The sequence below is a fragment of the Petromyzon marinus genome, chromosome 59 (genome assembly GCF_048934315.1).
Source record: "Petromyzon marinus isolate PM22_M1 ecotype Great Lakes invasive population chromosome 59, UKy_Petmar_22M1.pri1.0, whole genome shotgun sequence".
Taxonomy (NCBI): Eukaryota; Metazoa; Chordata; class Hyperoartia; order Petromyzontiformes; family Petromyzontidae; genus Petromyzon; species Petromyzon marinus.
The window spans coordinates 7,290,155-7,316,442 of NC_133725.1; the positions used below are offsets into that span (position 1 = coordinate 7,290,155).

Sequence of the window (26,288 nt, forward strand, 5' to 3'; positions counted from 1 at the left end):
CCAGCTGCGAGTCCTTTCACAGCGGTGTGGAGCTCCTGCAGTGGAGGGGGTGGAGGGAGTGGTGGGAGGGAGTGGAGGGAGGGGATGGAGGGAGTGGACGGAGAGAGTAGAGGGAGGGAGGGAGTGGAGGGAGGGGATGGAGGGAGTGGATGGAGGGAGGAGAGGGAAGGAGGGAGTGGAGGGAGTGGATGGAGGGAATGGATGGAGGGGATGGAGGAGATGGAGGGAGAGGATGGAGGGAGGGGATGGAGGGAGGGGATGGAGGGAGTGGAGGGAGGGAGGGGATGGAGGGAGGGGATGGAGGGAGTGGATGGAGGGAGTGGATGGAGGGAGTGGAGGGAGGGGATGGAGGGAGTGGATGGAGGGAGTGGATGGAGGGAGTGGAGGGAGGGGATGAAGGGAGTGGATGTGGGGAGTGGATGGAGGGAGTGGATGGAGGGAGTGGAGGGAGGGGATGGAGGGAGTAGATGGAGGGAGGGGATGGAGGGAGTGGATGGAGGGAGGGGATGGAGGGAGTGGATGGAGGGAGTGGAGGGAGGCAGTGGAGGGAGGGGATGGATGGAGGGGATGGAAGGAGGGAGTGGAGGGAGGGAGTGGAGGGAGGGGATGGATGGAGGGGATGGAGGGAGTGGATGGAGGGAGTGAAGGGAGGGAATGGAGGGAGTGGATGGAGGGAGTGGAGGGAGTGGAGGGAGGGGATGGAGGGAGTGGATGGAGGGAGTAGATGGAGGGAGTGGAGGGAGTGGATGGAGGGATGGAGGGAGTGGATGGAGGGAGTGGATGGAGGGAGGGGATGGAGGGAGTGAGGAGGGAGGGGAGGGGATGGAGGGAGGGGATGGAGGGAGTGGAGGGAGGGGATGGAGGGAGTGGAGGGAGTGGATGGAGGGAGTGGAGGGAGGGGATGGAGGGAGTGGAGGGAGGGGATGGAGGAGTGGATGGAGGGAGGGAGGAGTGGAGGGAGTGGATGGAGTGGAGGAGTGGATGGAGGGAGTGGAGGGATGGAGGGAGGGAGTGTAGGGAGGAGGGGGTGGAGGGGTGGAGTGTGTGAGGGAGTGGTGGAGTGGATGGTGGGTGGGAGTGGAGGGAGTGGATGGAGGGGGGATGGAGGGAGGGGGTGGAGGGGAGGGATGGAGGGGATGGAGGGAGTGGATGGAGGGGATGGAGGTAGGGGATGGATGGAGGGAGTGGAGGGAGTGGATGGAGGGAGTGGAGGGAGTGGATGGAGGGAGTGGAGGGAGAGGATGGAAGGAGTGGAGGGAGTGGATGGATGGAGGGAGTGGAGGGAGTGGGATGGAGGGCTGCCCCAGTTGCCCCTCGTTTTTATTTTTCAATAGAGCCGTCGACTTTCGCCCTACTGGCAAGGCAGGCGGGCGGGGAGACAGGGAGCTTGGGAATGAGATGTGATATCGCCTTGACGCTCAACCATTGTGATTTATTCCCGCTCCTCCGTCCTGCAAGGGGCGTTATTAATCCTCGAGGCCCGCGACGGGAGTCTTTTTTTTGTTTGTTTCTCTCTGAGTTGCAGCTCGATCGCACGCTGCTGCTGCTGCTGCTGGTGATGATGATCAAGTCCAGTGTCGTCGCTGCTACGTGTGTTACATGGGTATGTGAATATCCCCCAACACCACCACCACCACCACCGTACCCCCCGCTATTGTAACCCCCTGCTCATCCCCCTCCACCGCCACCCCCCCCCCCATATTCAGCCAGCCCCCCACTCCCTGTCTTTCGGAGACCAACTAAACAATTATAATCTGTGGTGTCCGTCACTGTCCGTGTCTCTGTCAGTGGGATTCTGTGCACGTGCGTGGTTCCAAGTATTTTTTCGTTCTCATAATGATCATCAGCAGCAGCAGAGTCATTGTCGTCATCAGCAGAGTCATCATTGTTAATCCATAATCATCATCATCAGCAGAATAATCATCATGGTCATCATCAGCAGAATCATAATTACTAATCCATAATCATCAGCAGAATAATCATCATCATCGTCATCAGCAGAATCATCATTATTAATCCATAATCATCAGCAGCAGCAGAATAATCTAATCGTCATCAGCAGAATCATCATTATTATTCCATAATCATCAGCAGCAGCAGAATAATCATAATCGTCATCAGCAGAATTATCATTATTAATCCATAATCATCATCAGCAGCAGAATAATCTTAATCGTCATCAGCAGAATCATCATTATTAATCCATAACCATCATCAGCAGCAGCATAGTCATCATCGTCATCAGCAGAATCATCATTATTAATCCATAATCATCATCATCATCATAAGCAGCAGAATCATCATCGTGATCAGCAGAATCATCATTATTAATCTATAATCATCATTAGCGGCAGGAGAATCATCATCGTCATCAGCAGAATCATTATTATGAATCTATACTCATCATCAGCAACAGAATAATCATCATCGTCATCAGCAGAATCATCATTATTAATCCATAATAATCAGCAGCAGAATAATCATCATCATCGTCATCAGCAGAATCATAATTATTAATCTGCAATCATCATCATACGAAAATGATCATTGCCATCATCATCATCATAATTTCCTTTTGGGTGGCTAAAATGCATACCCACCTGTTGAGGATGCAGCACTACACAGCGTGCTTCAAAACAATGTTACCACACGCATGGGACTATCGTTTATCATGTGAAAAGAACGCACGATGATAATAATACAATGCGACACGATAACAATAGGTTCATAGCTTCAAAAAGTCAAAGAGTCTCTGACCACTCGTTCGCCATCGTGGTCAACGCATGGCCTGGAATCTTCTCCAGCTGATCTCGGACAGTACATTTCTTTGTGGCGTAGTTGGAAAGTCTCCCAAGTGTTCACATTTTTTTGAAGCAGTCCTGTAAGACCCGCCCCTCCAACCGCCCGTCATAGGAATGTGGACTTTCCAACACTGCCCTCAGGGCCACCGTCAGAGTGGAGACTGCCTCGCAAAGGATACATCGGAGGAGCGGTGGTGCAGCGGTTAGGGCACCGAGATCTGAGTTCTACGCCCGGACACGGCCCACGTCAGCAGCGAGCGATGATAGCCGGATGCCTTGGTTTCCTGGGCGGACTTGGGACATCCACCGACCTGCCACTGACCAACTCTGGTGAAGTATGGTCAAGCATCCTCTGTGATTGACATTGCGTGGGTGGGGAGGGGGGGGTGTCTTCAATGATTTATTGGCATGAAAAAAAAAATTAGACTGATTAGTCAATGTGTTATGTAATATCTTGATTTGAAGCTTTCGTGACTGCAGGAATCCATACTCGTTGGTTCTTTCGGTGAAGTCACGTGGGTAGGTAAGAAAAATAAAATAAAACAAAAAATATAAAATATCACGACACTTCGATCGCAACGCAAGCGGTCGTTCTCAGGCGGGGAAAAAAAAATCATCCAGCGAGTTAGAACATAAATAACCTCTTGTTATATATTCTTATTTCTTTCGGTAAAGTCACCACGTAGAAGGGAAACAATAAAATAATAAAATATATATATAAAACAATACAAATTTCTCACGACGTTTCGACCATAACACAAACGGTCACCTGATGACGACCGTTTGTGTTATGGTCGAAACGTCGTGAGAAATTTTTATTGCTTTATATATATTTTATTATTTTATTGTTTCCCTTCAACGTGACTTTACCGAAAGAACTAAGAATATGAATTACTGCAGTCACGAAAGCTTTAAATCAAAATGTAACCTCTTGTTGTATTTCGATTGAAAGCTTTCGTGACTGCAAGGATTCATCTTCTTTGGTTCTTTCGGTAAAGGTCACCACGTAGAATGAGAATAAAATTATAAATTTGATAAAATAAAATAACGCAATTAAATTCTCACGACGTTTCGGCTACAACACAAGCGGCCTTCATCAGGTGAAGGGGACGAGACTGCCTGGAGGACCTGTTGATGATTGCTTGTGTTGTGGCCGAAACGTCGTGAGAATTTTATTGTGTTATTTTATTTTATCAATGTATTATTTTAATCTCATTCCACGTGGTGACTTTACCGAAAGAACCAAAGAAGATGAACCTCTTGTTGTATTCTTGGTTCTTTCAATAAAGTCACGTAGAAGGGAACCAACAAAATAATAAAAATATAAAACAATAAAATTCTCACGACGTTTCGACCGCAACACAAGCAATCATCATCAGGTGTGAAAACCACAGCAAGAAAATTTGAAAAAAAAAAGTGGCGATTTTTTAACGTTAAAAAACCGCCACTTTTTTTTATCAAATTTTCTTGTTGTGGTTTTCACACCTGATGATGATTGCTTGTGTTGCGATCGAAAAGTCGTGATATTCGTTTTTTTTTCCTACCTACGTGACTTTACCGAAAGAACCAAAGAGTATGTAATATCTAACTTATCTTTTTTTATTTTTTTAAATGAAATACCCACAGAATCCGTTCGTCGGCACCGGGGTTCGATGTCGCACCCCGAAGACGTGGAGTTCGATCCGCAGCCACGGCTCACGACAGTCGCATGCAAACCCCCACAACTCGCGATGACCAGCGCGGTGAAGTATGGTCAGCCAACCCTTTACCAATCGACACGGTATTGGAGGGGTGGTGGTGGTGGTGGTATATCGTCCTCTATAAGTGGATTGACAATGGCCTGGCAATGTACATCAGTATTATAATGAATGTCGCTATCTGACATGCATTGGTATCTATCTTGGCGCAGTATACGTGTGGCCGTGTACACAGTGCACAATGTTATCACTGACCCACACCACACACACACACATGCAAAGACACAGATCCCCCGTATAGCCTGTAGCAGACTGGAGGGGCAAGTGCTGCTAGCGAGCACCTATGAAGGCCGGCACGGCACACGAGGGGGTGGGTGGCCAGCACCACGCCCGACCGCCTTTGTCTCCCCAGTGGCGATGTTTACACACCGCGCCAGGTACTCATTTGAGGCTGAGCCAACCTAGAAGAGGCACAGGACCGCTTCAGATAATCGTCACTGGGTGTTGGCCGTGAGCGGGAATCGAACTCGGGTCGCCAGGTTCGTAGCGCTAACCGCTACACTACCGCTCCCCACAAAACACAAACACAGACACATGTACACACACACAGACGACACACAAAACACACACACTCACTAAATAATGAAATAACGCCAGCTCGTAAAACTAATTTAAAATCGCTTCCACCGTGACACCGATCACTCAAACACAACTGCACGGGGCAATAACTAATTTACGGCGAGACTAGTGGGAAGGGAGGGAGGGTGGTGGTAGTGGTATAGTGGTGGTGGTGGTGGGGTCAATGGTCAATGGTTATCTGCAGAAAAAGCAAGCGCGGCCGCAGTGACGGGTTCGTTCGACTCCGCGGGCGACAGAGGCTCAAGATGTCAGAGACGAGGAAGCCGGCACCGATGAACACCTGGGTTCGAAGCCGGGTTCCAGTCGCTGCCTGTGGTTAAAGCGGTTCTCTCTCGCGCGGTGAGTTGATGGTCTCAGCCCGGTAACCGGGGGACTCGCATGGAGATCAGAACACTCACGCAGAGACGCATAGACTCACACAGAGACCCATAGACTCACGCAGAGACCCATATACTCACACAGAGACCCATATACTCACACAGAGATCAATAGACTCACACAGAGACCCATAGACTCACACAGAGACCCATAACACAGAGACCCATAGACTCACACAGAGACCCATATACTCACACAGAGACCCATAGACTCACACAGAGATCAATAGACTCTCACAGAGACCCATATACTCACACAGAGATCAATAGACTCACACAGAGACGCATATACTCACACAGATCAATAGACTCACACAGAGACCCATATACTCACACAGAGATCAATAGACTCACACAGAGACCCATATACTCACACAGAGATCAATAGACTCACACAGAGACCCATAGACTCACAGAGAGATCAATGAACTCACACAGAGACCCATAGACTCACACAGAGACCCATAGACTCACACAGAGATCAATAGACTCACACAGAGACCCATATACTCACAAAGAGACCCATAGACTCACACTGAGACCCATAGACTCACACTGAGACCCATAGACTCACATAGAGTCCCTTAGACTTATGTAGACGGAGTTGTGATGTGACACCGTGTTCTCAAGTACAGCGGCGGTGACGGGATTACCAAGCAAACATCATCATCATCAGTGGCATCACAGTCATCATCATCATCATAGCCAGCGTCTGCAGCATCCCCACCATCATCATCATCAGTAGCAGGATCGGCGTCATCATCATAATCATCATCATCAGTAGCAGGATCGGCGTCATCATCATAATCATCATCATCATCACTCTCATTAGCCGCAGGACCATCAGCATCATCGGTAACTAAACCACCATCATCATCACCATCATCAATCACTCACCACCACCACCACCATCATAATCACTTTAGTATTGAAAAATTGCGTAATATTTGCAGTCACCTCCCAACCGGACAGCGTGATGAATCGATGGACTCTTTTACACCGCGAACATTCAACACAACATCGCAAAATCGTTACTGGGAATAAAAACCATAATAATAATCAACAACCATTTGAAAATACTTGTCACGAGCGAATCGGTTTGTGTTCTGTGTTGTCCCTGCTGTGAACGCAGCCGCCGCGCCAAGATTTTAACTCAACGATTCAAATCTCTCACCCTCCCTTCTCTCGCTCACTCGATCGCTCCCTCTCCATCTCTCTCTCTCTTTCTCTGGCTTCCCCCACCCCTTCCTCTCTCTTTTTTTAGATCAGAGGAAGCAAGAATATGCTCGGTTTAGTCGGCACTTTGCTTCGTTCATCATTTAGTTATTTTTAGTTTGTTTTGTTTCCACTGCTTTGCTTTACGTCATCTGATGATGATGATGGTGGGGGATGCTGCAGACGCTGGCTGTGATGATGGCTAATATCATGACACTGCCACTGACGATGGTGATGATGACTGTGTACTTACGCTGCCAGCGGCTCAAACTCAACGTTCCGCCTTTTGGGGGACATCTTCAGGAAACTGGGAGTGCCCTTCTACAGCAGCAGCTTCGTATATGGGGTGGTGCCTTACCTGGCTAACAAGCGCCATGACCTCGCCAACTTCGCCTGTGCTCAGGCGAAGTTGGCGGTGTACAGAACGAGGAAGAAGACGCTGCAAGGTGACACTGACGGCTGCTCTGTGCTGCTTCCAGTGTTCAGGGGCCTGCTCAAGGCGCGGCTGCGGCTGGAGCACGCCACGTACCACACACGCGTGTCGGTGATGTGCAGCGCGTCTTCTTCGAACGCTGGGGAGTCGGACAAGCCCCTCTCTGTTACCAGCGTGGACGGCACCACCCCACGTGTTCACCTTCTGAAGCGCTCGCTCGTCACCGTGGCGTACGCGATGAACACCACCACCACAACCACCACCACCTCCAGCACCACCACCACCACGTGGCTTTTATTTCGTGTTGTGCGCGCTGCATTTCACGCCGCAGCGCGTGGATTTATAAAGATTATTTGTGATGCTGGTGACTTTGTGTATTTCATATCGGAATCGCCTCCAGTGCTGTTGCTGCTGGCGGCAATAAAAGTTGTTTAAAAGTGAAAAGTATGTGTGCCCACCCCCTCTCTCTCTCTGTGTGCCCCCCTCTCTCTCGTTCCCTCTCAATCTCTCTCTCTATGCCCCCCCCCATCTCTCTCTCTCTCGTTCCCTCTTTTTCTGTGTGTGTCCCCTCTTTTTGTTTACGATCAGAGTAAACAAGAAGATGCTCGGTGTAGTCGTCACTTTGCTTCGTTCATCATTTTTTTATTGCTTTGCTTTATGTAAACCCCCCCCATGTATCTCTCTTTTTTTCGTTCCTTCTCTCTCTGTGTGTGCCCTCCTCTCTCTCTCGTTACCTCTCTCTCTCTCTGTCGTTCTTTCTCTCGTTACCTCTCTCTGTGTGTGTGCGCCCCCCTCCCCTCTCTCTCGTTCCCTCTCAATATTTCTCTCTCTATGCCCCCCCCATCCCTCTCTCTCTCGTTCCCTCTCTCTCATTCCCTCTCCATATGTCTCTCTCTCTCTGTGGCTCCCCCCCTCCCTCTCTCCCCCTCTCTCTCGTCCCCTCTCAATCTTTCTCTATCTCTCTCTTACCCCTCGCCCCCACCTCTCTCCATCTCTCTCCCTCTCGCCTCGCTTCCCTTTCAAATCTCAAATTCTCATCCCCAATCTTCCGCGAAACCGTAAATCAGAACCGGCCGCTATTCCGGCCCACGCTGCTAAACGGCGACACGCACCGACCAACTCGCTCGCTCGCTCTCAGTTACCCACTCATTCACTCATTCACTTACTCACTCATTCACTTACTCACTCATTCAATTACTTCCAGCCCGGCGTACTCGATGATGGCTCACTGTGTTATCTAGCAGAGACGCACTGGCCACCGTTTTCATCAATTTCGCTTGTAAAAAAAAAATAACTAATCAACATACCTGTGTGTGTGTCAATAACGGTTTAACACCTAGGCCTTCGCGACCAAGATCATCCATAAGAGAGGGGGGTGTGGGGGGGGGTTGGGTTAGATCGCGTAAGTAATATATAAATATTGTGTCGTTAAACCCGCCACCACCCGACACAGCCAACTAGTAAGGGTTGTCACGTCAACAGAACGTGGCCAATTCGTCACTAGTACAGCACTAGTGTATAGTGTAGTGTATAATGTAGTGTATAGTAGTGTAGTATATAGTAGTGTAGTGTATAGTGTAGTGTATAGTGTAGTGTATAGTGGTGTAGTGTATAGTGTAGTGTATAGTGTAGTGTATAGTGTAGTGTATAGTGTAGTGTATATTGTAGTGTATATTGTAGTGTATAGTGTAGTGTATAGTGTAGTGTATAGTGTAGTGTATAGTGTAGTGTATAGTGTAGTGTATAGTGTAGTGTATAGTGTAGTGTACTAGTACAGCACACCGGTTGTGTGTTGGAGAGCCAAGCCACAACATTGACAAACTGAGTACGACGTTTCGCCAGCAATTACAACTAGCTTCATCAGGCGACAACCGTGTGTGTGCGTGTGTGTGGCTTTGCAAGCAAAATACTAATTATGGGCGACGATTCGGGCAATGACCCTTAATTCATGGGCTATGAGTGAAATATATAACGGTGGCGATTTGGGAAATGGCCTTGCTTCGGAGCACATCAAGAAGGGCTGTTGCCCGGAACGTCCCCTGTTGTATACTTGTTCCTGTTTAATGCCACGCGCGATGTTGTTGTTGTCGCGAGATGTGTTGTGTTGTTGTTGTTGGCAAGGGACGTGTTGTGTTGTTGTTGTTGACACGTGACGTGTTGTGTTGTTGTTGACACGTGACGTGTTGTGTTGTTGTTGACAAGGGACGTGTTGTGTTGTTGTTGTTGACACGTGACGTGTTGTGTTGTTGTTGACACGGAACGTGTTGTTGTTGTTGTTGTTATTGTTGTTGACACGGGACGTGTTGTGTTGTTGTTGTTATTGACTGTGCTTTTGCACCACCGCCAATGCCTCATCATCAGCAGCAGAAGCTGCACATTGCTTCATGAATAATTAGTGGGGGAGCGGTGGCGCTGTGGTTAGCGCACCTTTCGATCCCCGGCCACGGCTAACGTCAGTGACGTGCGACATCTGAGCTACTCCTCTCCCTTCGCCGACTTCGCAGTGACCAGCGTGGTGAAGTATGGTCAAACAACCCCCCTCCCCCCCCCACGATGAACCGACAGCGGATTGACAACGACCGCTGACGCCGACGCGACTAATGACTGTCCAGGTACGAACGTCCGACCGTGAATTGCGGTAGAGGCGCAAGCCCTGAAATTTCCGGCTCACGCCACCGCCGGTCAAAGATCCTCAGCACCAGAGGGAGCTCTTGGACAGCCCCATCAATGGAGAGCATTTGGCCTACTCTTCCCACGCCGAGCCCCGTGCGTCTTGTGAGACGTGGAAACCCACGGTGCCCCACACTTCACTCCACCCACAAAGACTCAGACTCATGGTCGTTACACTTCGCTGTAACCGCTGGGTGGCCAGAGAGGAATCACATTTTTGTCGCCTCCCCCACCCCCCCCCCCCCCGAATTGTTTCAAGTGCCTCGCCGGAGACGACAGGAATTGAAACCGCCTGTGCCCGGGGACTCATTAACGCGACGGAAAGCGATGTCCAACTCTGAGAGTTGAGACCCCACCACCACCACCGCCGCCGCCGCGCTTAGAGCAACTGAGTATTCGTCCGTGGCCGAGACTGCGGCTGCTTCGATCTTAACCAGCGAGCCCGAGAAGCGCCGCCCCTCCGTGTCGCTCCCGAGAGGCCTCGCAAAATGTCAAAGGCACTCGCCGCTCAACTTTGACAACTCCCACCATTCCCATCTCATCCCAATCCCATCCCAAACCCCAATCACACCCCTCCCCACCCCCATCCCATCCCATCTCATTGTGAGTCTATGGGTCTCTGTGTGAGTCTATGGGTCTCTTTGAGAATCTTTGGGTCTATGGGTCTCTATGTGAATCTGTGAGTCTTTGGGTTTCTGTGTAAATCTCTGGGTCTATGTGTGAGTCTATGGGTCTCTATGTGAGTCTATGGGTCTCTTTGAGAATCTGCACGTCTATGGGTCTCTGTGTGAATCTGTGAGCCTATGGGACTCTATGCGGATATGTGGGTCTCTGCGTGAATCTACGGGTCTCTGTGTGAGTCATTGGTGACCAGGCTGAGACCATAAGCCCACTGCACTATAGAACCCGGTTAGAACACAGGCAGCCGCTGGAACCCGGATTCGAACCCAGGGTCTCAGCGTCTCCGACCTCTGAGCCACCGGGAGTCTCTTTACAATTGCGGCTCTTTGTTAATTACATACTTACATCTTTTTTTTGTTACAATGAGGTTCTAAAGGTTCGGCGCGATTTTGAGAAATGCATAAGTAAAAATTGGCGAACCCATTTTAAATATAACGACTACGGAAGGTGGGAGGGAGGGGGAGGGGGTAAGGAGAGTGAGGGAGGGAGGGAGGGGAGGAGGGGTGAGGGAGGGAGGGAGGGAAGGAGGGAGGGGAGGGAGGTGGAGGAGGGGAGGGAGGGAGGGGATGGAGGGGAGGGAGGGGAGGGAGGTGGAGGAGGGGAGGGAGGGAGGGAGGGAGGGGAGGGAGGGAGGGAGGGAGGGGAGGGAGGGAGGGAGGGAGGGGAGGGAGGGGAGGGAGGGAGGGGAGGAGGGGTGAGGGAGGGAAGAATTGGGAGGGAGATGAAGGGGAGGAGGGGGTGAGGGAGGGAGTGGATGAGGGTGGGAGGAAGGGGAGGAGCTGGTAGGGAGGGAGGGGAGGAGGGAGGAGCGAGGGAGGGAGGGAAGGATGGGGAGAGGGAAGGAGCGGAGGAGGGGGGAGGGATGGGGAGGGTGGGAGAGCGAGGAGGGAGGGAGGGAGAAGCGTGGAAGGGGGGGATGGAGGGAGGGAGAGATCAGTTTCACCCATCGTTGGGTCTATAAAAAAGAGCTAGTGGGCAAATTTAATTTAATCAAATTAGACTCCGCTAGAAATGGTCTAATAAATTCGGCCCCTATCCCCGTGTATATAAAATAAATCCATATGAACTGTTCCGTAATACCTAAGGAACACTTTCATCCGAGCCGCTGTGATTGAAAGAGCCCAGTCTCTTAAATCGCGGCGCACGCTATGAAATATGAAACGTGGAAAAGTCGATCCGTTTGGTAGAATAAAAAAAAGACAGACAGAGAGCGCGAGATAGAGACTTTGACTTTTAAACAACTTTTATTGCCACCAGCAGCAGCAGCACTAGGAGGCGATTCCGATATGAAATACACAAAGTCACCAGCAATAAAATGAAAATAAACGCTATAAATCCACGCGCTGTGGCGCTAAATGCGCCGCGCACAACACAAAAGAAAAGTCACGTGGTGGTGGTGGTGGTGGTGTTCATCGCGCACGCCACGGTGACGAGCGAGCGCTTCAGAAGGTGAACACGTGGAGGGTGCCGTCCACGCTGGTACAGAGCGGGGCTTTTCCGCCCCCCCAGCGACGAAGAAGACGCGCTGCACATCACCGACACGTGTGTGTGTCACGTGGCGTGCTCCAACCGGAGCGGCGCCTTGAGCAGGCCCCTGAACACTGGAAGCAGCACAGAGCAGCCGTCAGTGTCACCTTGCAGCATCTTCTTCCTCGTTTTGTACACCGCCATCTTCGCCTGAGCACAGGCGAAGTTGGCGAGGTCATGGTGTTTGTTAGCCAGGTAAGGCGCCCCCATATATACGAAGCTGCTGTTGTAGAAGGGTACCCCCAGTTTCCTGAAGATGTCCCCCAAAAGGCGGAACATTGGTTTGAGCCGCTGGCAGCGTAAGTGCTGGTGGGGCAGATCCTCCATTGCACCGCAGGAGATGCACCAAGTCTGTTACCCCTGGCTAGATTCGGCTGAGCCACACGGCCGATGGCAACGTGCAGTGTGCCAATCTCCACTGGAGGTCACCGCAGCGTTTGGCTACGGGAGACTTGCACATTTGTTTCCAATTGGGGGCGGCCGCAATGAGGGCAGAGAAATGGTCTCTCCATTTTGTGTCTGGTAGGTCAGCCAGGTCCCGGGAACGCAGCGCCTTGACACAGTCACGTGCAGAGCGCTGTGTTTGGGGAACTCTTCAGGGGCACGTTCCTGCAACCTCGGAGCTCCAGTAGCTTGCCGGAGTCGCTGTGGCCTGGAGGCTGCATGCAGGAGAAGCACAACTCCGGGAAGGAGGAGGAGGGGGTGGGGGGGGGGGGGCGCCACCGTCCCCTAGCGCCTCCAGCTTCAGGCGCAGCTCCTTCATGGCGCGGAGCGACGTCCCGCAGCAGCTTCTCCCCGGCGAGCAAGGAGCGGAGTCCCGCGGTGCTGGCGATCTCAGCTGGGGTCTTCCACTTGGGCTGGTGGGCCTGTACGAGGTGGAAGACTGTCCGCAGCCCTGCTGATGTGAGGCATAGAGCGAGGGTCCTCTCTCCTCTTATCACCTGGAAGAGGTCGTTGCAGAACAAGGGCTCGTTCAGGAACTGCGCGAGGTCGTAGAGCGTGTACGTTTGGCTCACCAAGAATCTCCGCCATGCGTCCAAGAGGCTCCGGTGATAACCTGAGCCTGAAGCTCGTGACCCTGGCGGCGACATCCACCAGACCCTGGCCGCCCTCGCCCACCGGCAGGCAGAGAACGCCCGGCCTGAGCCGGTGCTTCCCATGCCAGACGAAGTGCGCGAGTGAGCGGTTGACTCTAGTGAGTAGCCAAGCAGGAGGCTGGAGGGCCATGGTCTTGTGCCACAGCACAGATGCAGCCAGGGTGTTAGAGACGAGCACTCGGCCCCTGAATGACATCTGCGGAGCGAGGCGTGGTGCCCATGTCAGTCATTTAGCTTCGATTGTGTCGGCCAGCTCGGTCCAGTTGTTTAGAGCGACGTCACGTGGTTTCCCCAGGTAAACCCCCAGGTACTTGACTCCGTCGTCCCGCCAAACGACTCCTACTGGGAGGAGCAAAGGGCCTCGCACTTGGCCCAGTTGACCCTGGCGGAGGAGGCCCTCTCGTACACTGCAACCGCCTGGCAGAGCACGGAGGCATAATGTGTGTCGTTGAGCACGACGCATGACGTCGTCTGTGTAAGCCGAGAACTTGACAACCGCGTTCTCAGGTCCCGGGACCTTGAGGCCAGACAGGTTTCATCTCAGGTGGCGTAATAGTGGCTCAACGGACAGGGGGTACAGCAGCCCCGAGAGGGGGCATCCCTGTTTGACCCCCCTCGTCACAGGGAAAGGGGCGCCGAGCCGCTGGTTTATCTTCAAGAGGCTGGATGTGTCCGTGTACAGGAGCCTCACGTGCGAGATGAAGGCCTGGCCGAAGCCGAGCGACGTTAGGAGTTTGTCTAAGTGCTCGTGGCTCACCCTGTCAAAGGCCTTCTCTTGATCCAAGTCCATGTTGTGCGCCTCTGCAAGGGAGATTATGTTTTTGACCGTACCGATGTTGTCGTAAATGCACCGGCTGGAGATGCAGTACGATTGTTCCGGCAGGATCAGCTGATCCAGCACTGTCTTGCGACGGTTTGCCAGCACCTTGAAGGCGCACAGGAGGGACACGGGTCGCCACATTCTCGACAAGGTGCAGGTCCCCCTTCTTAGGTAGCAGGGAGACCACCCCCGAGCAGGTTAACGCTGCTGCCGTTGACGTACAGTCGGTCGAGCCTGGCAAGGCTTATCCTGCCTTGAGAGCCGCATCGGCACCGAGAGAACTGCCGCTGGGCTGGATGCTGCAGTCGCCACACGTCACGCAGATTCAGTCTCCGCGAGAGGTCGGCAAGCGGCGTGAGGTTCGGCGGTGTTGCGGTCGAGAGCCGGGTCGAGGGCGCAGTTAAAATCTCCCCCCACGACGGTGAGCAACGTCGTCCACGTCGTCGGTCGAGAGTGCGTCCCGCAGCGCGCCGAAGAAGAACTTCCTCTCGGGGGCCTTGCTCGGCGCGTACACGTTAAAGTACCTGAGGCTGGAGTTATTCAGGACGAAGTCGACAGAAATCAAGTGACCTTTGATGAGTTCTCTGAAGGAGACGTTCTCTGGTGCAAACCGCGAACTGAGCACAATCGCCAAGCCGGCGAGGTTGTCCTCTGCGTGGCTGAAGAAGGCCCGGCCGCCTAAAAAAGCTGGGGTTGGGCCTCCAGAGAGAGTGACATCGAGGTGAGTTTCCTAGAGGAAGAGTCACATTTGCTTTGCTCCCTGACAAAGCGGCAGATCTGGTCCCACCTCTTGTCACTGCGAGCGTTGTTACAGTTCAGACTTGCAACCTTAATAGCTGAAGTCAACATACTCTTTGGTTATTTGGTAAAGTCACGTAGGTAGAAAAATAAAATAAAATAAATAATAATACATCACGACGTTTCGATCGCAACACAAGCGGTCGTCCTCAGGCGGAAAAAAATGATCCAGCAGTAGAACTGCTGAACCAGGAAGAACACAGCGAGAGAGCTGTTACAACAAGATGTTATATACGTGGTCGAAGGACAAGCAGGCGAGGTCTGAGCTGGAAAGTAATTCTATCCCCGCATGCAAGCACGTCAGTTGTGTTAATGGGGGAGATTAAGGAGAGAGAGATTATGGAGAGAGATTAGCATGAAATGAGCTCCGTCGCCGCATAAGAGTATCGTCCCCGCATATGCGCACAACAGCAGTGTTAATGGGAGATTAGCACTATGTTGATAGGAGAGGTTAGGCAGGGAGATTAGGGGGGATTAGCAAGTTAATGTCACGTCTATGTGTAACACAAGCTGCGGTGCTGCCAACGGCGCTGTGAGAGGCAAGCGCGTCCACGCAAGAGAACCACCGCAACGGTGGTCGCACCAATGAGACACAAAGCCCATCACACAGCCAGAACCATTCATACATCGAGGCGAAGGGAGCAGAGGTGGCCATGTTAGTGAGACCCCAGCCCGTTAATGCAGAGGCACCCAACAGGGCAATGCAACTCAGAGAGTCGGAGATAACAGCCAAACGGCAGGGAAGATTGGAAGCACCACAGCAAGTTACGACTTAGCTTGGTTAATAACGTCCTTCCAATGACTGCTCAGCTTATACCCATCTTCTCGGTTGAAATTGTTTATATATCGAAACGTCGTGATATATTATTTTATATTTTATTTTTCTACCTACGTGGCTTTACCGAAAGAACCAAAGAGTATGGATTCCTGCAGTCACGAAAGCTCCAAATCAAGATTGAAGCCATCATGTTGTGGTGGTGGTGGTGGTGGTAGTGTTAACAGTAACTGTGGAGGGCCAGGTTACTTCTGAGCAGAAGTAAGCTCACCCTTCGCCTTGCGCATGAATGCTTTTAGGCGGTAGCATTTCTGAGTCGAGAAACCAAACCTGTCCCTATTGTGGCAAATTTGTTGGGATGGCTTTGAGGAAAGCGGTGAGGTCAGGGACCCTGACCCTGACTCTACGCTTCCTGAAAGTTTTCCCGAGGAAGCTGTGGATGTCTCCAGGTGAGTAATCGCACTCGCCGTTGACTTGTGAGTAGCTGAGCTCGCTCACGTCGTCCTCTCCTTCGGTCTCCGACACCTCGTCGTCCGAGTCCTCCAGCTCGTCAAACAGGTGACTCGGCAGAAACCTCGTTTGCCGTTGATGATGGCAGGGGCTCATTGGGAAGAGGGTCGCTGCCCTCTGGTAGTGGAGGTTCTGTTGCTCTCCCCTCGGGTGAGGCGAGCCGGCCTTCGTCGCCTCCCTGCAGCGTGGCGCCGATAAGGCGCCGCACCGGCCGGTGGTTCCTCTTGCCCTGAGGATGCTCAGGCGGCGTGCGGCGGTGGCGGTGGCGGTGCCGGCGGCGCCTTTGCCAGCGTGCTGTCCTCAGGCGAGTCGCCATCGAGCATGTCTTCATATTCAACCCCCGCAGCGTCGTCCAGGACGGCGCTCGCTGGGGGCGCGTTGCTTGGCCTCCTCCGCCGTGGGCGGGCTTCACCCTAGGCTTTGCACGAGGTGACGAGGGTGAAGTCGTCGGCATCCTCTTCGTCGGTCGGCGGTTACGGTGCAGTGGTGGTGGTGCAGTGGTGGTGGTGCAGTGGTGCAGTGGTGGTGGTGCAGTGATGGTGGTGCAGTGGTGGTGGTTATGGTGCAGTGGTGGTGGTGCAGTGATGGTGGTGGTGCAGTGGTGATGGTTATGGTGCAGTGGTGGTGGTGCAGTGGTGGTGGTGCAGTGGTGGTGGTGCAGTGGTGGTGGTTATGGTGCAGTGGTGGTGGTGCAGTGATGGTGGTGGTGCAGTGGTGGTGGTTATGGTGCAGTGGTGGTGGTGCAGTGATGGTGGTGGTGCAGTGGTGGTGGTTATGGTGCAGTGGTGGTGGTGCAGTGATGGTGGTGCAGTGGTGATGGTTATGGTGCAGTGGTGGTGCTGCAGTGGTGGTGGTTATGGTGCAGTTGTGGTAGTGCAGTGGTGGTGGTGCAGTGGTGGTTAATGTGCAGTTGTGGTAGTGCAGTGGTGTTGGTGGTGCAGTGTTGATGGTTATGGTGCAGTGGTGGTGCTGCAGTGGTGGTGGTTATAGTGCAGTTGTGGTAGTGCAGTGGTGGTGGTGCAGTGGTGGTGGTTATGGTGCAGTGGTGGTGGTGCAGTGATGGTGGTGCAGTGGTGGTGGTTATGGTGCAGTGATGGTGGTGCAGTGGTGGTTGTGCATTGGTGGTGGTGCAGCGGTGGTGACGGTGCAGGGGCGTGCGTGCACCCCAGGTTAAGAAGACCCACTGCGTTAAATCATCGCGCACAGGTGCGAGAAAAAAAACGCCTTGCGCTCGATAGAACCACGCGAATAGCAAGCCAATTAAACGTGTTGTTGATATTGTTATATATAGGGAGAGGGGGGGGCGGGTGGTGTAATGAGTGGGGGGCGAGAGAGAGAGAGAGAGACGTCGAGTAAGAACGTCGCTCGTGCGCGTAACTCGAGTGACGGAGCGTGAGAGACTCGGTGCGCGAGTGAGAGAGAGAGACAGAGAGAGAACATTGACACGGACCTTTGTTGTTGTTGTTGTTTAGGAATGAGATTAGGTGCAGGAGGAGTGGTGGGCGGAGGGTGGGGAGTGGGGCAGCTTGAATGGCACTGAGTGGGGGGCAAAGGACGCGGAGAGGACGCTTGGCGATTATGATTGGGTGGTGGTGGTGCAGTGGTGGTGGTGCAGTTGTGCAGTCGTAGTGGTGGTGCAGTGGTGGTGGTGCAGTGGTGGTGGTGCAGTGGTGGTGGTGGTGCAGTTGTGCAGTCGTGGTGGTGGTGCAGTGGTGGTGGTGCAGTGGTGATGCAGTGGTGGTGGTGCAGTGGTGTTGGTGGTGCAGTGGTGGTGGTGCAGTGGTGTTGGTGCAGTGGTGGTGGTGGTGCAGTTGTGCAGTCGTGGTGGTGGTGCAGTGGTGGTGGTGGTGGTGCAGTGGTGGTGCAGTGGTGGTGGTGGTGCAGTGGTGGTGGTGGAGCAGTGGTGGTGCAGTGGTGGTGGTGCAGTGGTGGTGGTGCAGTGGTGGTGTTTTTTGTGCAGTGGTGGTGGTGCAGCAGTGGTGGTGCAGTGGTGGTGCTGTTCTCCAACCCCCTATTCTGAATCAGGTTGTGAGCGTGTCAGTGTGTGAGTCAATGTGTGTGTGTGTCAGTGAGTGAGTCAGTGAGTGAGTGTGTCACGACCTATAAGACCACCCCCCAAGGTTGACTTAACAGCGACTGGGGAGACAAAGGCGGCCGGGCGTGGTGATGGCCACCCACCCTCTCCTTTGGCCATGTCGGCTTTCGTGGGTTCTACTCGCTCACAGCACTAGTCCCATCAGTCCGCTGAAGGATATACGAGCGATCGCAAGCCTTTTGTAGAGTGTGTACGCTTCTCCGTCTTGATTCTGCGTGAGTTGCCCTGCTGATTTCGCTGCTTTATACCCATGGCTAAAATAAATCCGGGCATTTGTGACCGAAAATAGGGGGTTTTTCCCCTTTTTTTTCTGGCAACAAAACAGCTGTGTTAACATGTTAAAACGCCAAACTGAAACCTTTTAACGAGGAATCATGTACTGCATTAACCGCAACGCTTGTGGTCAGAACGCAAATTAAAAAAAAAAACACACTCTAAGCGAGTAGGACCCACGAAAGCCGACATGGCCAAAGGATAGGGTGGGTGGCCATCACCACGCCCGGCCGCCTTTGTCTCCCCAGTCGCTGTTGAATCAACCTTGGGGGTGGGGGAGTCTTATAGGTCGTGACTCACTCACTCACTCACTGACTCACTCACTGACTCACTCACCCACTGACTCACACACACCATCAGAGTAATGAGGAAAAAACCTATTATCATTACTCTGATCGTGGCATTGTCTTTGTGCTGTGTTCGCCTTGTGGCGTCCTCTGGTCTAACACCGTTTGAGACGAGGCTCAAAATAAAGCTGTCTTTGGTGTGGGACCAATCAGTTTCAAAGACAATGCCATCATATTGTTGATTTGAAGCTTTCGTGACTGCAGTAATCCATTCTGTTTGGTTCTTTCGATAAAGTCACGTAGGTAGAAAATTAAATGAAAATTATTATTTTATACCTACGTGACTTTACCGAAATAACCAATTAGAATGCATCATATTATCAGTGTGTTTTTTTGTTTGCATTTTGACCACAAGTGTTGTGGTTAACGCAGTACATGATTCCTTGTAAAAAAAAGGTTTTAGTTTGGTGTTTTAGCATCTTAACACAGCTGTTTTGTTCCCAGAAAAAACCTATCATCATATGTTGGTGCTGACAAAGGAGGTCCCATTTGTGACTGGTTATGAAAATAAGAATAGTTTTTTTCATTTTTTTTACCCTCGCTGGCAATAATAGAGGAGTTGTGTTAAGATGTTCAAACACCAAATAGACATCTTTCACAAGGAATCAATTTACTGCAATGACCACACACACACGGGACTTGTGGTGAACATGCAGACACTTTCCATAGTTCCATAGTTCCATTTATTTGGTATAGCCCTGTGAGCCATTCGGCTCTTGAATCGGGTGCAACCGCAACAAACAAAAAAACAAAAACATGAACAAGAAAAACATCTTAGAGTGACTTTGTTTTGACTGTGCAAACAGAAAATCCAGGAAAAAACATCAAAATATTCCTGAAAAAGCACCGTACACCAACGCTGTGTGCAAAAATCCCAGTGGGATGCAAGTCAAACAACAACAACAACAAACACAAGACAACTTAGATTAAGGCCAAATTTCGATTTAAAGCTTTCGTGACTGCAATGATTCATCTTCTTTGGTTCTTTCGGTAAAGTCACGTAGAATGAGAATAAAATAATAAATTGATAAAATAAAATAACACAATAATATTCTCACGACGTTTCGGCCACAACACAAGCGGCCTTCATCAGGTGAAGGGAGCGAGACTGTCTGGTAGGACAGCGCTGGAGTGAGAGAGCCACGTTCAGATCACGGCTTTTAAGCTGTGTGAGAGGAACAAAGAGCCTTGACGAAGGAATTAGCATAAAATTTAGCATTGAAAAGGCTGAATGATTAGCTTGTGACTGGTCACAGAAATAGCTATGTTAAAAGTTAAAGCATACACATCCGCAGAGGCACCCATTGTTAAAAGGAATTAGCATTGCAATTTAGCATTGCAATAGCTAAATTAAGGCATTCGCTTGTAACTGCTACAGAAATAGTTACGTTGAAGTCAGAGCATACACATTCACCGAGGCACTTAGTACAAATCAAAACAGGAGAATTTAGCATTGAAATAACTAGGCGAATTTAGCATTGAAATAACTGGGTGATTTGCTAGTGACTGGTCACAGAAATGACTACAAATCTGAGCTATTCACAGTACTATATAGTGAACCAATAAAAACTAAAATATAAATTACCTTCATGTTATCAATAAACTCTATATTCTCCAATCAGCTAAGCTACCAACCATAAGTCGTTATATATCACAATGCTATATGGCGAAAAAATGGGTGGATTCTTACCCTCAAATTTCCGTACCACGGATAGCTACGGGTCCCGTTCAGACGGACGAGTTCGTCCATGGTCGGAACAGAGGAGGGGGAGAGAGACAGCTGCGAAGCCCTAGTATACTCCATGTTGTAAACCATACCATTAACCGTGGTGTGAGAGGTATTAAGAGGCAATGCTGGCGAAAGAGCTGCGGTCTGAAGGTCATCGTAAAATTACAATTAATTAAGAACAGAAATGATTTAACACATCTTTCCAGTGGTTACTGAGCCTGAATCCATCTTCTCGGTTGAAATTGTCTCTGTGCTTGTATATGTGAATGGCCTCATGAACGAATCTCTCATGGTAGCCAGTTGGTTTGCAAAGAACCTCCGTCTTGGAGAAGTCAATGTCATATGAGCCCACTGAATTGTAACAGTGATCTGCCACGGCAGAGGAGTTCGTCTTACCGTGTTTCAAGTCTGCTTTATGTTCGCGGATGCGATCCGAGATATGTCTTTTGGTTTCTCCAATGTAGCTACTACCACAGAGGCACTTTAGTTTGTAAACGCCCGGGTACTGTATGTCTGGAAGAGCATCTTTTACAGATGGAACTAAATCACGGATTTTGTGTACTGTGTTGAATCGGACCTGGATCTTGTGTTTATTCAGGATTTTGGAGATCTTTTTAGTGACCCCTGCAATGTAGGGTAAGGTGATGGTTTTGAGTGGCTCCACAAGAGGATCCTTCTTCATGACTGGAGTGATGGCTTTGCGGATTGTGTAGTCGGAGTAGCCATTAGCCCTGAGAGCCTGGTGTACGTGTTTGAGTTCACTGGTAATGTGTTCCTGGTCGGAAATGCATTGGGCTCTATGGTATAGAGTCTTGATTAGGCAGTTCTTCTGGGATGGATGGTGGTGGGAATCCGGTTTCAAGTAAGCATCTGTATGGGTAGCTTTCCTGTAGACAGAGTGGCTCATTGCACCATCATGTCTCCTTTTAATTAAGACATCCAGAAAGGGTAGTTTGCCATCTTTTTCGACCTCCATGGTAAATCTGATGGCTGGGTGTATGGAATTGATGTGGTCGCGGAATTGGTCTAGAGCAGGCTGGCCATGTGGCCAGATGACAAAGGTGTCATCAACGTACCTCTTCCATAAGGTCGGGCGTAGAGTGGCAGTCTGGATGGCGTCAGTTTCAAATTTTTCCATGAATACGTTGGCTACAACCGGAGATAGGGGGGAGCCCATTGGGGTGCCCTCAGTTTGTTTGTAGAAAGTTCCATTCCAGGTGAAGTATGTGTTGGTTAAGCAATGTCTCACCAGGGGGGGTACATCAGTATGCAGTCCTTGATGAACCAGGTCTTCAATGATAGCGATGGTGTCAGGTACCGGGACTTTGGTGAACAAGGACACCACATCAAAACTGACAAGCAGGTCGTTTGGGGACAGGGAAATGTCTTTGATTGTCGATACCAGGTGAGTAGAATTTAGTACCGCAGAGGTGGGTTTTTCCAGTGAAAGGTCGCAGTATATCAGCCAGAAAACGTGCCAGTTTGTAGGTGGGGGAGCTGATAGTAGAGACGATGGGACGAAGGGGTGTATCTTCTTTGTGTATCTTTGGAAGGCCATATAATCTTGGTGGTCTGGCAGCAGAGGGTTTCAACAAGAACTGTTTGTTCTCATCAATTAATGCTGTTGAATCAGAGATAATTTTGTTCGTTTTGGTGACCAGGCTGTTGGTGGGATCTCTTTTTATTTTTGTATAGCTGCCATCGTTTTTAAGGCCATCAGTCTAACTCCATACTACAACAAACAAACATGGCCAAACCAAAAAAACGTTTTCTAAATAACCAAAATAAAGCCATAAATGCAATGTAACAGCGATCATAGGGGCAACAGTGATCATAGGGACAACAGTGATCATGGGGACAGCAGCGATCATGCAATGGGTGTGTTCTCTGATCCACGTGTCATCATCATCATGGTCTATCCACTGCTGGGTGAAAATCGATGTGATGATGCCATTGGCCTGGGGGGGGTGGGGGCAGCCGAGGAGGGGGGCGGGTGGCGTGTGAATGAATAGCGAGGCCACCTCACGCCCCGTGGTGTCGCGGCTAAACGGGAGGGAGCGGACAGAGGCGACTCGTGAGTAAGCGGGGCTGGGCTCGCCCAACGCGGGCGTTGTAAACATGCCACGGAGCGCCGCCGTCCATTCATTACGCACGGCGCAATGGGGAAGTGAAATATGCGAGCGCAGGTGTAATGGACCCTTTGACATTAAACACTTTTTTTTTGTCTTGTTGCCCGAAGGTTTGATTTAGCCGACCGATTTGTACGTTGCAACAACATTGCTTTGTTAAATAACTTCAGCCTGGCTGCTGCTGCTGCTGGTGGTGGTGGTGCTGCTCGGATAGCCGAACGGAGATCACAACAAGCCCCAACCGCATGCTGCTCCTCGTCGTCGTCGTCGTCAGAGTCCCAACCACGCAGCACATCCCTTGGGCTGCGATCTCAAAGCTTCTGGGGTCACAACCCCTGAGCCGGATCATCCACTGCACCAGCCATAGCAGCAGCAGCTGATGATGATGATGATGCAGAGGATACCGGATGATGATGTTGATGATAATGCAGGGGATACCGGATGATGTTGATGATGATGCTGAGGATGCCGGATGATGTTGATGATGATGCAGAGGATGCCGGATGATGATGATGTTGATGATGATGCAGAGGATACCGGATGATGATGATGCAGGGGATACCGGATGATGATGATGATGATGTTGATGATGATAATGATGCAGAGGATACCGGATGATGATGATGCAGGGGATACCGGATGATGATGATGATGATGCAGAGGATACCGGATGATGATGATGTTGATGATGATGATGATGCAGAGGATACCGGATGATGATGATGATGATGCAGAGGATACCGGATGATGATGTTGATGATGATGCAAGGGATGCCGGATGATGATGATTATGTTGATGATGATGCAGGGGATACCGGATGATGATGATGATGTTGATGATGATGATGCAGGGGATGCCGGATGATGATGATGATGATGCAGGGGATACCGGATGATGATGATGATGATGCAGGGGATACCGGATGATGATGATGATGATGCAGGGGATGCCGGATGATGATGTTGATGATGATGATGCAGGGGATACCGGATGATGATGATGATGATGCTGATGATGATGTAGGGGATACCGGATGATGATGATGATGATGATGCAGGGGATACCGGATGATGATGATGATGATGCAGGGGATACCGGATGATGATGATGATGTTGATGATGATGATGCTGCTGCTCAGATGGGAAATTAAAAAGTATCCGGTAAGTGTGCGGAATTTGTGGAAAGCAGCCAGTGGAGAACCGTGGAGGAGGAGGAGGAGAGAGGAGGAGGAGGGAGGAGGGAGAAGGGAGGAGGAGGAAGGAGAAGGGAGGAGGAGGGAGGAGGAGGAGGGGGAGGGAGGTGGGGGAAGGAGGGAGGAGGAGAAGGAGCAGGGAGGAGGTGGAGGAGGCATCGTCATCACAGCAGCGACGATTCTCCTCATTTCCTGATGCAATCATCTGGCTCACCAATCACCGCCTTGATGTAAAATGACAGCTGTTGCTCTACATCAACATCAGCCGTGTGCGAAGAAGGAGACCGTTAACTATTTCAGCATCATCATCATCGTCGTCGTCGTCATAATCGAGGGCCGTGGTCTAGCCACTGCTTGAGGAAGGCCCCGGCATTGTGTGCCAGGTCGGTCAAACTGTGCACGTCTCCGGCGCAACTCCGTCTCGTCGAGGAAAATCCGCAAGCAGCTCTTGCGACATCACCCGCCAGACGCACCCACCTGGGATGGCTTGCAACTTCAGCAACGTCGAGTCAGTACACGGAAAACTCCTGTGTGGTTTCGACACGCAGTGTCTCATCATCTGCACCATCATCTGCATCATCATCATCTGCATCATCATCTGCACCATCATCTTCATCATCATCATCTGCATCATCAGCTCCATCATCTGCATCATTATCTGCATATCATCTACATCATTATCTGAATTAGCATCTGCATCATCATCATCATCATCCATCATCATCTGCATCATCATCTGTATCATCATTTGCATCATCATCATCATCTGCATCATCATCTGTATCATCATCTGCGTCATCATCATCATCTGTACCATCATCTCCACCATCTGCATCATCATCTGCATCATCATCTGCACCATCATCTGCATCATCATCATCTGCACCATCATCTCCACCATTATCATCATCATCTGCATCATCATCTGCATCATCGTCATCTGCACCATCATCTCCACCATCAGTATCATCATCTGCAGCATCATCAGCATCATCATCTGCATCATCATCATAATCATTTGCATCATTATCTGCATCATCATTTGTATCATCATCTGCATCATCATCATCATCTGCACCATCATCTCCACCATCAGCATCATCAGCATCATCATCTGCATCATCATCTGCATCATAATCTGCATCATCATCTGCACCATCATCTCCACCAACAGCATAATCATCTGCATCATCATCAGCATCATCATCTGCATCATCATCTGCATCATCATCTGCACCATCATCTCCACCATCAGCATCATCATCTGCATCATCATCTGCATCATCATCTTCATCATCTGCACCATCATCTGCATCATCATCTGCATCATCATCTGTATCATCATCTGCATCATCATCATCATCATCATCTGCATCATTGTCTGCATCATCACCATCATCATCTGCACCATCATCTCCACCAACAGCATCAGCATCATCATCAGCATCATCATCTGCATCATCATCTGCATCATCATCTGTTTCATCATCTGTATCATCATCTGCATCATCATTATCATCTGCATCATCATCTGCATCATCACCATCATCATCTGCATCATCATCTGCATCATCATCTGCACCATCATCTCCACCATCAGTATCATCATCTGCATCATCATCTGCATCATCATCTGCACCATCATCTGCACCATCATCTGCATCATCATCTGCATCATCATCTGCATCATCATCTGTATCATCATCATCATCATCATCATCTGCATCATCGTCTGCATCATCACCATCATCATCTGCATCATCATCTGCACCATCATCTCCACCATCAGCATCATCATCTGCATCATCATCTGCATCATCATCTGCATCATCTGCACCATCATCTGCATCATCATCTGCATCATCATCTGCATCATCATCTGTATCATCATCTGTATCATCATCTGCATCATCATCATCTGCATCATCGTCTGCATCATCACCATCATCATCTGCACCATCATCTCCACCAACAGCATCATCATCTGCATCATCATCTGCATCATCATCTGCACCATCATCTCCACCATCAGCATCATCATCTGCATCATCTTCATCATCTGCACCATCATCTGCATCATCATCATCTGCATCATCATCATCTGCATCATCATCATCTGCATCATCATCTGCACCATCGTCTGCATCATCATCTGCACCATCATCTGCACCATCGTCTGCATCATCGTCTGCATCATCATCTGCATCATCATCATTATCTGCACCATCATCTGCACCATCATCTGCATCATCATTTGCAGCAGCAGCAAGCACTGCTGTAACCATTGAATTCAACCTGCAGGATGCGATATGCTGAAATATGGGCCATAGTTCGAAGCAAATGTACAAAACACGTGACTAAAAATAATGATTATGGTCGTTGTGAAGAAGAGACGGGCATCAACATGATCTACATGTTTGACAAGTGCTCAGCAGCAGTTTTGAAAGCATTGTCATGCTGCTGATCATCAGCCACAGAGGA

The 26,288-nt window shown here is 50.4% G+C and overlaps 1 long non-coding RNA gene across 3 annotated transcripts; it reads left to right on the forward strand.

Moving 5' to 3' along the window:
* The first annotated feature begins 1,170 nt into the window (after positions 1-1,170).
* LOC116955444 (uncharacterized) lies at positions 1,171-8,513 on the forward strand. Of its 3 annotated transcripts, XR_012929833.1 has the most exons (4): positions 1,175-1,603; positions 2,943-3,131; positions 4,428-5,476; positions 7,209-8,513. It is a non-coding gene; the product is annotated as an uncharacterized LOC116955444 (long non-coding RNA). The 3 variants fall into 3 exon arrangements; XR_012929832.1 differs by having other exon boundaries at positions 1,171-1,603; positions 2,914-3,131; positions 4,428-8,513; XR_004404842.2 differs by having other exon boundaries at positions 1,174-1,603; positions 4,428-8,513.
* The last annotated feature ends 17,775 nt before the right edge of the window (positions 8,514-26,288 follow it).